The sequence below is a fragment of the Labeo rohita genome, chromosome 7 (genome assembly GCF_022985175.1).
Source record: "Labeo rohita strain BAU-BD-2019 chromosome 7, IGBB_LRoh.1.0, whole genome shotgun sequence".
Classification (NCBI taxonomy): domain Eukaryota; kingdom Metazoa; phylum Chordata; class Actinopteri; order Cypriniformes; family Cyprinidae; genus Labeo; species Labeo rohita.
In genome coordinates, this window is record NC_066875.1 from 22,199,527 (window position 1) to 22,216,393 (window position 16,867).

A 16,867-nucleotide genomic window follows, 5' to 3' on the forward strand; every position below is an offset into this window, starting at 1 on the left:
GCTCAGTTTACTAATTCATTCTTTTGGTTTACTAAATTGTGTGCACAACTGTGTGTACATTGTGTTTATTAAGTAATTATTTTGTTCTACTTCCTGTCTGCATTCTCATAAATGAATGTAGATGCCTCTCACTTGAAATGATTCCATGCAATCCTGCAAGGCTTTTGAGAATTTGTGTATAACTCATTCCCAACTCAAAATAAAGCCAGATTAAAGTGTCTCTGTCCATAACATAAAACAGCAGCAATAGGTTTATAAGAATGCGGACAGGAAGTAGAACTAATTATTATTTTTGTGCGCACAATTTACTTAAAATGAGGGCATGAATTATTATATGGAGTGCACAATTAAGTCACTGGGGTTTATTTGTAGCAATAGCCAAAAATACATTGTATGGGTCAAAATGATTGATTTTTCTTTTATGGCAAAAATCATTAGGAAATTAAGTAAAGATTATGTTCCATAAAGATATTTTGTAACAATATAAAAAAATAAAATAGTAAAAAACCTCATGATTTAGTAAAACAAGGGAAAGAATTAGTAAATCAAGAGCACAATTTAGTAAAACGAGAAAACGAATTAGTAAATCAAGCACAATTTAGTAAAACAAGGGAACGAATTAGTAAATTGTGTGCACAATTTAGTAAAACAAGCAAACAAATTAGTAAATTGTGTGCACAATTTAGTAAAACAAAGGGAACTAAATAGTAAATCCAGCTCATGATTCAGTAAAACGAGGGAACAAATTATAAATCCAGCTCATGATTTAGTAAAACAAGGGAAAGAATTAGTAAATCAAGAGCACAATTTAGTAAAACAAGGGAACAAATTAGTAAACTGAGTATGATTTAGTAAAACAAGGGAACAAATTAGTAAATCACGGGCGCAATTTAGTAAAATGTAAAAATCATGCACATTGTTTGCTTTTTTTTCTGCAAGTCAGGTACGGGGCACCGTAGGTTTGGAGTGACATGAGGGTGAGTAAATGATGACAGAATTTTCATTTTCAAGTGAACTATCCCTTTAAGAAAATATCTGAGAACTTCTTAAGAATTGTTAATAAATTGCACATACTTACAAACTTCTTAGAATTTATCTTATGAAATTTCTTAATGTCTTTCTTAAGATTTTCGTAATCCATCATAGTCTGGCCAGAAGCGCAAACCCTACTATAGCACAGTGTGTTGTTGTCTGTGGTCAGTGTCTATTTTTACTCATGCACTGGTGGTCTGTGGGGCAGTGACTGGTGGTATGTGCCTTTTGCTCTCTCTCCAGCCTCCATAATGTCCAGAGGTCAGGATAACCCCCGAGATTGATCCCTTGGTAATGACCATACGGTGAAGGCTGATCTCAGGTCAACTTATTGTGGCAGAGGTGAGCAGCTCCTACAGGAACAACAAGAAGAAAAAACAACAGCAAAAGCGACAGCTTCAGTCAGGCGTGGCCAGTCGATGTCTCTATCCACCAATACCCTACAGTGAAACATAAAGCAGAAGACAAGAAAGGCAGTATGCTGGGGTGTTTTTCATGTAATTGTTTATTAAATTTTTGTGCACAAGCTGTTTGGGTTGTATTGAACATTCTGCCAAAAGGATTCGCATGTGCTTTGATTGGATCCAAATCCCAGGAATCATGAATATGAAACAGCTGATTGTCCAGCATCTTTGGATTAGTAGCTGCATTAATCATGCTCTGAGCCTCATCTTTGTTGTGTTTCACAAAGAAACTGAGGCCGTATTGTACGGTTTTAACATTGAGTGCTATAGGCTACATGTACTGTGTGATCTTATTCGTCCATGTTGCAGATGGCTTGCTGGGATAGTTTTGTACTCTTTACTCAGAGCTTTATTCAAAAGAATGCTATGATGCTTCCACATGCCATCAATTGAAACTCCTCTGATCCTTAAATGATAGTTTCTGTCAACATTTACTTACTCTCATGTTGTTCCAGACTTAACATTAAAGTTATGACTTTCTTTCTTCTGTGGAACACAAAAGATGATATATAAAAAAAAAAAAAAAAAAAAAAAAAAAGTTTTTGTCCGTACAGTGAAAGTCAGCTGGGTTCAATGTTATTGAACGCCATTTAATTATAGATAAAAAAATGTTCTTCAGAGTAGGGTTGGGCCAATAGATGATGCCATCGCCCATCGCCAATGGCTGACAGATATCACAATGTTGAGCCGGAATCATGGTTCCTCCCCCAACGCCCCCTGCCGAAATCCACCGAATTTGAATACCGTGTTTGGAAAGGAAATGTGTACTATGGAACCCCTAAAGGAAATAGGCCTTAATAGGAGATGAGAGAAAAAAAAAATATTTCAATACTTTCTCTCACAATTATATTGATGGGTAATTATACTGTAGGCGAGGGTGCTTTCTCACCTGTAGATCAATTGCTTTGTTCTGAAACAGGGATTAAAAGATATAGCCTGGTTCGTTGGTTCATTAAATCGGATTGCTTTCTCACCACAACCGAAACGCTCCAGTTTGTTTTCAACAGAGTCGAGACCACGTCGTTCAGGCGTTCTCAGACCGATTGTTTTGGCGCAGATCCGAGCGCAATTGCCATGTTCACATATCCCCAAACGAACCGAGCTAGGGGGGGGAGTGCACAAGGTCCTGAAAGAGGTGTGAAAGCACCCTAAAATGAATTCACGCTCGTTTTTTACTTTCACTTTCAAGATTCACAATCACACATACTCTGTATACTGAGTCATTATTTAGGGGTACATTTCGTATCAGCCACAAAGTCAGGAAATCAGCATTCTTTTTTTGATAAATAAACTAGGTGGTTGAATAACATATCCCCTTAATGTGCTAAATTAATTATTATTAATTATTATTAAGCTTAAGCTCTAATGACCTTTAAAAAATGTTAATGAAAATTAACATTTGATTCATTATTTTGTCAACTGTGTTACTGACAAATGCTGTGTCAGATGAAACATCAAGATTTTTGAGTTTTGTCTAACTGATTAAAAAAAAAATGAATTTAGGGCTTCATAATGGGCATTCTGTGGAATGCTATCATGAAGGATGGAACTTTTTTTAACAAAAATCTAAAATATTCTAAATTTACTGTTATTCACCATCCTTACCCAAATCTTTAATCTCCAGAGATATCCTCATCTTTTTTTCTGATGGTTTAGTTCACATTTAAAAGATTTCTGACATAAAAACCACACATAACACAGTTGACAAAGTAACACAGTTGACAGGACACATTAGAAGAAAAAGAGAAAACTTTCTTTTTTCTAACTTTCTTTTTATCTTAACTTTTTCAGTAGAAATAGATATATGTCAAATCTATAATGTTATATAGGTTTAAGTCAATCATGAGGAATTCTGAATGGTTCATAACCCTTGACAAATGTGAATATAATGTGTATATAATATTATGGATACTGAGTTCATAGAAAGTGTGGTCGTGATTGGATCAGTTAAGTTTATCCATTGGTTACAGGCCATTCCTATGTAATTTCTGTGTAATGACAATAGTTTGTGAATTTATTTATTTATTTATTTATTTATTGATTTTTATTTATTTTATCAACAACACTCAATGTGAGCATAAATTGACACTAAATTGTCAACATTGTCAACCATGACATTTCAGCCATTTTTGGGCCTTGTGCAAATTGCTGACCTTGGACATATTTATAAATATAACATGTGATGCAAGTTCACCAGAACATGCTGATAATAAAGTTGATGGTCATTTAATCTTCTCTATGTACAGACAATAATATAGATAGTGTAGATGCATGAGCAAAATATTTTTTAAAACACCTTTCTCAAAATTTAATGACTATTTTGGACAATTATTTATAAGAAATACATACAGAAACATGTATTTTAGAGCTAATCTGAAGAGCAAAACCTCACATTTACCAAATCAGACAGTACAAAAACAGCAAATTCCAGTATAGAACATGCCATTTTTGCAAGATGAAAATATGTATTAAATGAATTAGAAATGTCCCCTGATATAATAGTGATCATTTCTTGAAGTGAAAAGTTATTGAAAAATTTGTAAAACTGATAATAGAGACCATGGACATGACATGTACCCCTAATTATAGACTGACTCTACTACGGAGCAGCAATTCTTATCACATTTCACAAGATGAGATGTTTGTCAGTGATGCTCAGGATCTGCAAATCATTCGCCATTGTCCTACCAGTCTCCTTTCTCTGTTTATGTGGCAAGTGAAATTTTATGTACTGTAATGCACCAGCCTACCTCTAGTACATGGCTAAGCGTATGCCTTTAGTTGCTCTGTGGCTCATGTTATTCGTTTTACGTGCCTTTCCGAATACAGATTAATGCTTCAGGCACACATCCCAAGTATAGACAATAAAGCAAAAGTATGTATAAAAGTGATTGTGGGGAGATTAGCTTTTCACTGTACAAATTTCACTTGTGCGTATTGTTTTAATTGCTTTGATACATCTAGAGAGAAGTACAGCAGTTAGAGGATCCGCTGTGAAGCTACTAATTCAGTTAAGAATGTATAGGTTATCTACCTTTAGCCCCTCAGATAATCAGCATAAATTAATCTAGGCCTGACAGCTGTGTGTGCGTGTGATTGTATATGAAAACCAGTGTTCCGTTGCAGAGGACATTCAGAGATAAGACGGGGAGAGAGAGACTCTGGGCAGAGGCAGGGTCACGCAGACAGAGAGCGTCTTGTCTCATTTACATTTCCGGTTGTGCCACAGCCAGGAAAGGTGCATGCTTGAGACATTACGTTCTTCACTCTTTGACAGCGTCTACTTGAACTTTCAATGGATATGTGCGTCTACGTAATGCTGTTTTTTTTCATAATTATTTCTTAGAAACCTAAAACGCAGGAAATTTAAATGGAATTAATATGTAAATTACACTGGGGCATGACAAGTAAGCTGTTTTATTATTTGATCATGTGCGTTGTTACTTATCCAGCATGGCATTCTGTTTATTTATCATTCTTCTGACTATTGCTGAAAGTTCAAGTCATCAAAATTAGAAAAGGACTTCCTTTGTCTGTGTTTGTGTCTGTTATTGATAAAGATGAGAGGAAGGCAGAAAGGTCATTAAAGGAGAAGTCCAGAACAACAATTCACAAATAATTTACTCACCCCCTTGTCATCCAAGATGTTCATGTCTTTCTGTCTTCAGTCGTAAAGAAATTGGCTTTTGAGAAAAGCATTTCAGGATTTTTCTCCATATAATAGACTCCATTGGTTTCCCCCGATTTTGAACTTCCAAAATGCAATTTAAATGCAGCTTCAAAGGGCTCTAAACGATCGCAGCCGAGCAAGAAGGGTCTTCTCTAGCGAAACAATCTGTCATTTTTATTCAAAAAATACAAATTTGTATACTTTTTAAGCACAAAAGCTTGTGTAGCACAGGCTCTGGGATTCACATCCATGATGCTACGAATTAGTAATGGGTCGTTCTTGTATGATTCGTATATTTTGAACGAATCTTCAGTGTGACTCGGGAAGAATGAGTCGTCTCAGGGAGTGATTCATTCATGCGCAACATCCTATTAGGTTCTGTACTGGAATTAGTTTACCTGTTTCGAGTCTTCGGGTTGTTTGAGTTGTTCGTTCATCTTATGGGGGTGTCACGTGATGAACGAACGACTCGAACCCGAAAATTTGTCAGATAAGAGGTGAGGTGAGCTAATCATAGACTAAAGACCCAGGTAAACAATTAATTAATCTTTTCTGTTTCTTATAGCATTATAGTTTTGTCTTTTTTGAAGTGTGATCAACGTTTGTGTAAGCAGTAGCTGTGTTAGGGAAGTAACACGTAACATTTTAATTATATTTTGCTAAAATGAACGAAATGACTAGAAAAAAGATTTGTTCATTTTGCTGAACGAAACTCAAAGGTCAGAGTCAGTAAAATGATTCGAACTTCCCATCACTACTACGAATCACATGTAAGTTCATTGTCTGTGTACTGAGTATGGCGAAAAACACTATCTTATTTTCTAACTTGAGAGGAGGACCTTGTTGTACCTTTTTGTTTTTAAACAGCGGTTTACAAACTTTACTTGCATTTTCTTAGTCTTTGAGCACTCGCTTTGTAAACACTGGGTCCGTAGTTCCGCCTACGTCCCGCATGACCTTTCAACGTGATTCAATAGTATGTAGTGTCATGAATGTGCATCCCAGAGCCTGTGCTACACAAGCTTTTGTGCTTAAAAAGTATAAAAAAAAGTATTTTCCGAAAAAAAAAAAAGACAGATTGTTTTGCTAGAGAAGACCCTTCTTCCTTGGCTGGGATCGTTTAAAGCCATTTGAAGCTGCATTTAAACTACATTTTGGAAGTTCAAAATCGGGGCACCAATGCCCCCCATAAAAAGTCCATTATATGGAGAAAAATCTTGAAATTCTTTCCTCAAAAAACATAATTTCTTCACGACTGAAGACGGAAAGACATGAACATCTTGGATGACAAGGGGGTGAGTAAATTATTTGTGAATTGTTGTTCTGGAAGTGAACTTCTCCTTTAACTAGTTACTTATTAGCATGCCTATTATTAACATATTGGCTGTTTATTAGTACTTATAAAGCACCTATTCTGCATGACCATGTTAACATAATATAGTTACTAACATAGTAACTACCTTACTAACTATTAATAAGCAGCAAATTAGGAGTTTATTGAGGCAAAAGCTGTAGTTAATGGTTTGTTAATAGCAAAAACTGAACCTTAAAATAAAGTGTGGCCAAACATTTGTAGGGGAAAAACACTGCTTGTATTCTCTCTGTGTACATCGTGTCACTACTGTAGGTTGTTGTACTGTATTTTTGGATCTTTTTTTTTTTTATCATATTGCATCTAAACTCACTCAGATAATCCACAGATGTAAAAAAGGACATAGTTAATGAAGGATTATAAAGGGTCAATTGTATTTTAAATAGTAACAGAGTAAAAAGATGACCTGAATTCCATTTGCATTCTTTAACAGTGCATTTGGAAATGTTATAGATTCACATTTAATTGCCTTTAATTAAAAACAAAAACAAACAAAAAAGTATTTAAATGTAGTAATAGTCGAATTCAAAAATAGCACACCAAAGGCTGTAATTACTACTACAAAAACAATGTTTTAAAAGATTTTGTACAATAAGCAGTTTAGACTGAATTAATTGCAGAGTTCTAATACTTAGAGGTTTAAAACAAACCCCTATAATCAGAAGACGAATATCAATACAGCGTTGCCTTGAAAGCACACTGAATATCAAGGTTTAAAAATGCAACTCAGCAATTGCAGTAAGTCATACTTGAGTCCATGAGAAAGCCTTCATTTCCTCCCTCAGATATCAGCAGGCTATTTTGGCCTTTCCCCCCCTAAGCCAAAACATCACATGTTCTTCAATTTAGACAAATTGTATAGTTTAATTTTACCCCTGCTCTCACCCCATTTCATGGCCATTTATGTCTGTAATCTGAAGCTGTGCTGTTGGTCTGAGATGCCAAAATATGTCGCCCACATTCCAGAGTATTTAGTCTGCACAGCGGAGTTAAAAGTGTAGAATAACAGTCGAAAAATTTTCCGAGTTAAAATAAATGTTCTGAGCTGGAGCAGCCCTCGCTTTTCTTCATCCTCCCCCGCCTGCTTGAATTCTTCTCTTTCCATCTTTCGCGAACTGACAGGTCAGTCTGTTTTACTTGGAAAAGGTCCGGGTGGAACAACATTGAGATCGTTTTCGACAGGAAACTGCGGCAGCTGACTTCCATTAGGTAAATTGTGAAGAGTTTCAAATGAACAATCCTGTATTGTCAGGTACAATTACCAATGAAATCCAGCTTTCTGGTGAGTGCAGTGAAATGATAAAATATAAAGCTTATAGCAGCGCTGGTTTCAATTACTAATGGTCTAGGAAGTTAGACTGGAAAGAGCGTGTCTGAAGCTGTCAGTGTGAGCCTATAAAAAGCCGTACCCGTGTCAGAGGGGACAATGAGACTTTTGATGCCTTTTATGGGTGCATATGTGGGTCACCCATGAATAAACTCAGTCTTTCTGTAACCTTTCGCTTTATACAGCTCAGTAGAAGTGTTTTATTAATGTTTCAGTCAAAATGAATAGTTTACCCCCACATTACTTTGAATTTATTGGTTCTGTACTTTGACCCTGTGCAAACAGTAGCGTCATGAGTAAATCACGACATTTTTTGCGCCAAGGGTTTTAATAGGTCATAAATTTGGTTCGTACTACTTTTTCTTCACTGTTTTTTAGACTTAGTTGAAAAAGTATTCAAAGTGATTTTATAACTTCAGTTAATATCACAATAATATGTGACCCACAAAACCAGTCTTAAGTAGCACTGGTAAATTTGTAGCAGTAACCAACAATGCATTGTATGGTATGGTATCGATTTTTCTTTTATGAATAATTGTGACATTATTAAGTAAAGATCGTGTTAAATGAAAATATTTTGTAAATGTCCTACCATAAATATATCGAAACTTAATTTTTGATTAGTAATATGCATTGCTAAGTACTTCATTTGGACAGCTTTAAAAGTGATTTTCTCAATATTTCTATTTTTTTTTTTTTTTTTTGCACCCTCAGATTCCAGATTTTGAATAAATGATGTGTTATTCATTCTTAGTAAATGTTAATAAAAAAAAAAATAACTAATGTTAACTAATGAATCTTATTGTAAAGTGTTACCTAATATATTGTGTTGTCCATATATCCCAATTAAAAAAAAAAAGCAACAACATGTTATGATTGATCAATTGACACTGAACTTACACACATCTTTTGTGATTTTACCAAATATTTCTTTTTAAAATAAATGTTTATTTGACCTTTTATTTATTTATTTATTATAAAGAATCCTTGAAAAAAAAAAAACATCTTTTACAAAAAAAAGGAACGCAAGTATTTTTGCATTTTTGTTAATAAGAAATGTTTCTTAAACACCAAAAATCAGCATAGATTATTTATAATATATATTTATACATATAATTATAATACATATATTAGAAATTATTTCTGATGGATCAGTATATACAATATATATTTTAAATTGTAGCAGTATATTGTATTTAATATTTCAATATTGCTATTTTTTAATCATAATTGCAGCCTTAGAGAGCACATCTTTCATAAACATAAAAAAAAACTGAACAGCAGAAACATAATTTGAATATATAATATATATATAATTATGAATAGTTCAAATGAATAATGTAAATTTGTATTGGTTTCTAGCCCTGTCTTTTTTTCAAAGGGTATTAGACTCTGATAAATACATGAATGGTCATTAGAAAAGTGATAGCATTTCCATGATGAGTAAGATTTGGTTTAAACTAGAAATATCATAACTTTGAAAGATTTATCTCTCTGTGTTTTCCCCCCTCTTCTTTCCTTTTTTCATCTTATGTGAGAGCTTGATTCAGAGTGCCCCTTTAGCACCAGGAAGACATGGCACAGAAATGCACTAGAAGGGGCCACCAGTCCCCTAATGGAGAGTGATTTATTGAATAGCTTTGGCTTGCTGTTGGCCCTGGGCCTGTCTCCTAATTGAGCACCTGGTGCTGCATGGGAAAAGTTAATATGATATAAATTGATACTGTGGCAGTGGCCGTGGCAGGGCTCGGGAGGCGGCATGGACTCATGCCTGCTTCCCTGTGGAGATAGGACCAGATGCTCCAGGAGGCAGGCGGAACAGCATGGGAACACCGAGGTGACAGATAGGCCTCACGTGAGGCTGAAGAGGTGGGCCAGAATCATGTGGCTGCAGATGTTGTGCTGGAGTTTCTAGTCACTGATTCTGATTCCATCCGTGATGAAACAGAAGACGGGAAATGATAAAAAATGGTGAAATCCTGGAGCTGTCATTCATGGTGTTTTGGCAGATGGATTGGACTTGACGTAGTTCACACATTACCGTTGTTCGCAACACCTAAATGAATAATGTATTGCGAATATTGTGCATTTTTAACATCCAAAGGTGTTAGCAAAATTCATTAAAATATTTTAGAAAATTCTAAGCTTAAATTCATTAATATTACATTAACTAAATTAAAACATATGAATCCTTTTTATTAAACAGTTTATGAAAAATGTGTGTTATTAGACATTCGAAACATAAATATAAACACGTGACCAGATAGATATACACTGCTGTTCAAAAGTTTGGGATCAGTAAGATTTTTTATTTTTTTTTATTTTTTTTTTTTTTAATAAGTTGCTTTTGCTCATTAAGACTGCATTTATTTGATCAAAAATACACACAAAAAAATGCAATATTGTGAAATATTTTTATGATGTAAAAAGAACATTTTTTTTTTATTTTAATATACATTGAAATCTAATTCATTCCTGTGATCAAACCTGAATTTTCAGCATCATTATCCAGCATTGAAATCATGAAGAAATCATTCTAATATGCTGATTTATTATCAGTGCTGGAAACAGTTGTGCTTCTTAATACTTTTTTGGAACCTGTGATACTTTTTTTCAAGATTCTTTGATGAATAAAAAGTTTTTTTTAAAAAAAGAAGCATTTATTTAAAATAGATAGAAAAATTGAAAATAGATAATTTTTCTAACAATATAAACTACTGTTCAAAAGTTTGGGGTCAATGCATTTTTCTTTCTTTTTTTGAGAAAAACAAAAACATAAAACAAACAAACTTTTATTCAGAAAGGATGTGTTAGATTGATTTTTTAATAAAGGCAGCACAACAACATTGATAGTTCTAATAATAAATCATCATATTAGAATGATTTCTGAAGGATCATGTGACACTTGGATTGTGACTGGAGCAATGGCTAGTGAAAATTCAGTTTTACATCACAGGAATAAATTATATTTTAAAGTATTTTAAAATAGAAACCATTAGTTTATATTGTAATAATATTTCGCAATATTACTATTTTTTCTGTATTTTTGATAAATAAATGCAGCCTTGATGAGCATTTGAGACTTCTTTAAAAAACATTACATTATCATTCTTATATATATTTATTAAAAAGTTTAGGGGCAGAACAAGGCACTAATAATAGTAAGAAAACAAAAACAAAACACATTTATAATAAGAAGAATTATTTATTGAACACCAGATCAGCATATTAAAATGGTTTCTGAAGACTGGAGTAATGACTGCTGAAAATTCATCTTTGGATTATAGGAATAAATTATTTAAATACTTTATTTTTTAAAATATATTAAAATAAAAATGTAGTAAAAACGTTTTTAAACTGTAATTGTAAATTGCTTTAAATTGTAATTATCCATAGTCACAATTTTACTGTTTATACTGTCTTTTTATCAAATAAATGCAGCCCTGTTGAGCATAAAAAATAAGAAAAAATCTGCAGTATACTACATTTAACTTTTCTAACAAAATTATGACTGGTCCTTTATGCCAATGTAACAGTGAATGAAGTTACAATAAAAAAACAGTGATTGGTTTTCATAAGATGGAGTGGCGGGTTGCCGTGCTAAACCTGTATAAACCTTGTGGAGTCACACAGAAAAGCCAGTTATAGCATTTTCCTGTTGACCCTTCATCTAGAGAGAGAGAGAGCAAGGGAGAGAGATGGAGGGAGAATGAAAGAAGAAAAAGTGCCTGTTCTTTGTGGGTCCCCCCTGAGGACGGTTGTGTCTTGACAGCTCACTCCCACAAACGAAACGGAGTGCCAGATCCATTCAGCAGCCCCGTTCGTTTCTCTGTCCCTATCCACTCCTCTTACCCCAGCAAATCAGGTGCTGAATATACAAAACCTATGCCCACTGGCAGCTTCAGACTGCAGATCAGTGAGGAGGGAAAAAAGACAATCTGGTAAAAGGTCTTTTTCAATATATTTCTTTCTCTGCCTTGCTACATTCTGCCAAACTCACAGTCCAAAGCACACAGGCTTATCCAGAATAATCTTCTAAGGGAATTCCGCTCTGTAGCTCTTCTTAGTACTCCTGTGTCAATACAAAGACTTGCATGGCTTTGGATGGATTTACCACCTTCCTTCTCCAGTTAGACTTACAAATATTCCTGCCTGAGTGCATTTCACTTTTCACAGTTCGCATGCAATGTTTGTTCCACAGAAAACAGGAGTGTTGAAATTTGATTGCAATCTGCGGACTGGAAGGAAAAAAATATGTGAAGAACTCAAGCCACTTATATTAGCTTGTTGTTGTTGTTGTTCACTTTCACAATTTTAGATGTTTTCCAGCTGTACTACTGACGCCTGTCATTATGGTTACTCTGAAGTGACCAAAACTCCCCCCACACATACATCCTACAAAGAGCTGTGTCAGTTTACTTATTCACATATTTATCTTTAACCAAGACTCACATTCCTTTGCCTCTTCAGAGGGTGCTCACCCACCACATTATGTTTTCATTGTGTTCTGGCAGAGCACGCAGATTTCGACTTGTGCGGTAAATCCCGATGTTGAGAAATACTGAGACTGTGTCAGAATGGTATGAACCTCTTTTCTTGGTCGTGTATTTATATTTCTTTTCTTTGTCATCCACCCCCTGGTGTAAAATTCTGTAGCAGAATTTGTAAATAAAAAGCTTGTTGCTGCACAGTATCTCACACAAGTGCGTAGACCCCTCACATTTCAGCAATCATTTTAGTATATCTTCTCAAGGGACAATACTATAGAAATGAAACTTGGGTATATTTTAGAGTAGTTGATGTGCCGCTTGTAGCAGTGTATAATTACTGTCCCCTAAAAATAACTCAACGTACAGCCATTATTGTCAAAACAGCTGGCAACAACAGTGAGTACACCCTAAGTGAACTTGTCAAAACTGTGTCCAAAGTGTCAATATTTTTTGTTAGCGCCACTGTTATCTAGCACTGCCTTAATCATTCTGGGCATGGAATTCAGCAGAGCTGCACAGGATGTTGCTGGGATCCTCTTCAAATCCTCTATAATGACATCATGGAGCTGCTGAACGTTAGACATATGGTGCTTCTCCACCTTCCGCTTGAAGATGCCCCATAGTTGCTCAATAGGGTTCAGGTCAGATCACCTTCACCTGCACCTTCCTCAGCAAGGCAATTGTCATCTTGGTAGTGTGTTTGGGGTCATTATCATGTTGAAAAAAACTGCCGTTCAGCCCAGTTTCTGAAGGGAAGTCATCATGTTTTGCTTCAGAAATGTACAGTACATAATGGAATCCATGTTTCCCTCAATGAACCGCAGCTCCCCACTACCAGCAGCACTCATGCAGCCCCAGACCATGATGCTACCACCACCATGCTTGACTGTAGGAGAGACACAATTTTCTTGGTACTCCTTGGCAGGGCATCACCACAGATGCTGGACACCATCTGAGCCAAACAAGTTTATCTTAGTCTCATCAGACCATAGGACATGGTTCCAGTAATTCATGCTCTTGGACAGGTTGTCTTCAGCAAACTGTTTGCAGGCTTTCTTGTAAGCCAGCTTCAGAACAGGCTTCCTTCTTGGATGACGCCAATGCAAACCGACTTATTGCAGTGTGCAGCGTATGGTCCGAGCACTGACAAGCGGACCTTCTACTTCTGCAACCTCTAAAGCAATGCTGGCGGCACTCATGCATCTGTTTTTTGAAGCCACGTTCTTCACCTGATGCACCCTTGCGAGGCCTATTCCAAATGGAACCCGTCTTGAAAAACCTCTGTATGGCTCTGGCCACAATACTGCAACTCGTATAGTTGTAACTCTTATAACCCTTATAGTTGTTACTGAACCTCTTATAGCCTAGGCCATCTTTGTGGAGAGCAACAATTCTAATTCTCAAATCTTCAGAGTTTATTGCCATGAGGTGCCTTGTTGAACATCCAGTGGTCAGTATGAGAGAATTGTACTCAAAGTACCACATTTTAACTGCTCTGATACAAGATACAAAACTTTGTGTGGTCCTGTCAAGCAGACAAAAACATAAACATGATGAATAGGACATGTGGCTTTGCCATGGTTAAATGACATAGTGCTGTTATCACTTAGGGTGTACTTACTTTTGGTGCCAGCTCTTTTGACGATAATGGCTGTATGTTGAGTTATTATCAGGGGACAGTAAATATACACTACTATACAAGCTGCACATTGACTACTCTAAAATATATCCAAGTTTAACTTCTATAGTATTGTTCCTTAAGAAGATATACTAAAAATGTTGCTGAAATGTGAGGGGTGTACTCACTTTTGTGAGATAATGTATATTTTCAGAATAAAAATTTCTTAACCTAGATTCTTTTTTACACAAATGATTTAGCCTGAATTGAATTGTATGTAATGAAATTACTGTGTGCTCAATACTCCTTTTTAAGAAAGTGTAAGTGATCAGTTCATTTAGCTGGTCAGTGTCACCCTGCAGTAGACTTTGGCTAAGAAAATTTTAACAAATTAGTGGATTATTTTTTAACCAAAAGTCACACTAATGAGAACACACAGCTGAATGTTACTGGAAAATGATTTAATTGTCTTTTTAAATCCCAGAGAACAACCGTAAGATGTAAGGTTCTTCTTCTTTTTTTTTTTTTTTTTATTTCCAAGCAGTAAGATCCCTACGTGTTCATACACTGAAATAGATGGGACAATTTGCAAGTGTGCAACAGCCTGTCTGTGGTAGCTTTAGTTTTTTATGGTTCTGGCTTTTACTGCTTTATGAAGCGGAGTGTATCTGGACAATATTGAGTTTCTCTGGTCTATCCTTCCACCCATGTAGGCTGATGAGTCTTGACATCATGTCCTCTATGCAGCACCACAGTCTCTATCATGAGTGCAGTCCTCTGTAGTCAGTTGCACTCAAGGAGAGAAAATGCTGGCTTCAGGCTTCTGAAATCACAGTTCCACACAACTATTAAAATAAAAAATTTAGGCTACCTATAAAAAAAAAAAAAAAGTGTTGTAGTATTCCTGGAGATTTTTGTAGTGAACTAAAAATAATTTAATACAGTATTAAAAATGTGTTTATTGCTCAGGTATATTTTAGGGCATTTCCATGTTTAATATAGAGAATCATACTTTTATTTAGCAAGGATGTAAATTCTGTCATTACTTACTCACCCTCATGTCATTCCAAATCTGTAAGACCTATAAGAAACATTTTTTGATGAGTTTCTGACCCTGCATAGACAACAATGCAACTATGTGTTCAAGGCCCAGAAAAGTAAGACATTGTTAAAATAGTCCATGTGACATCAGTGGTTCAACCAAAAAATTTTTTCTTGTGAATGCATGTCGAAGACTGCAGAAGAGAAAAAATGTTGAATAAAGTCGTTATTTTACAAAAAGTGTTCTCGGACCTTCATGAAATTAGGGTTGTTTTATCGATGTTCTTACTACCTTTCTTGAATGTGTCAGTTGTATTGCTGTCACAGGGCCAGAAAGCTCTCGGATTTCATCAAAAATATCTTGATTTGTGTACTGAAGATGAACTAAGATCTTACGGGTTTGGAATGACATGAGAATAAGTAATTTTGGGTGAACTATCCCTTTAAATTGTTTAAAAGTGACAGTAAATACATTTATTTTGATATATACAAACAATTTCTAATTTCAAATAAATGCTGTTCTTTTAAACATTCTAAGATGTAAAATGTATAATGGTATCCACAAAAAAGTCAACATTTTCATATTTCTTGACCACCAAATTACTATATTAAAGTGATTTCTGAAGGATCATGTGACACTGAAAACTAGAGTAATGACTGAGGAAAATTCAGCTTTCATCACAGGAACAAATTACATTTTAAAGTATAGTAAAAAAGAAAAAAAAAAAACTATTTTAATATTTCACAATATCACTGTTTTTACTGTATTTTTTATCAAATAAATCAGGGGTGTCCAACTTGTTTCTGGAGGGCCACTGTCCAGCAGAGTTTAGCTTTAACCATAATTAACAGGCCTGAACCAGGCAACCAAGGTTTTTAGAATCACTAAAAATTTTCCACAAGATAGTATGATTCTTTAGGGTCTTAATGAAAAGTCTATAACTTACTTTGGTTAAAATTTCTCAATGGTAGTGTAAAACAACTCCCTTTTTACCTTGTCAAAATCAGCTCTGCACACAGCAACCCGTTTTGTTGCATGTTCCTTTAAATGCTAATGAGCTCTGCTCACCCCACCCCTCTCTTCTGTGGGGTGACGAGCAGTACTGTTTACTTTAGCTGCAGTTAACCGCAAAACTTGCTAACTAACACATTATTAGGAAAGATGATTTGCAAAGATTCATGAAAAACCCTTATACTCACTTCTTCTGTACACATTTAGGCAGATCAGGAATCAGCTCATTCCCTTCAAAAATGAAAGTAGCGTTAATCCTCTGCATCTTCTGCAGCTCAGTTGTCGGGAGTAAATGATGACAGCTATGATCATTATTACATCCAACAACAAAACACCTCAATTGATTAGGAGCCATTCTTGTCTACTCCTGCTCCGGTGTAGAAACAATGGTGGTCAGACTGTTACAGCTCACTCAGGGCGGGTCAAAGGTAAGACAGCTGTGTCAATCAACTATAGTAGCTGCCTTAGTCTGCCAAGAAGCTGAGAATGGCCTGATTTGAAAAAGGGGATTTATTTATAAAGATTAAAAAAAAAAAAACACAGGTGGATTTTTATCATTATAAGATGGTTGTGTTCATTCACTGCCAACACACATTTATGTTCAAACAACATGTAAAAGTGAGTTTTGCATCCGATGACCCCTTTAAGAGTCAAAACACCTTTACACCACTCCAGTATTTAAACAAAGAACAGAGAGGACATCAGTATTTCTCTGTTTTGGGATGTGGCTACTTTCATAATTTATAGCAGATTTCTGTTGGTTGCATAGTGATATCAAAGTTTCTGTTAAAATCAGAGCAGAAACCCCCCTAAATAAGAGCAGATAAATGCAATAAAATGA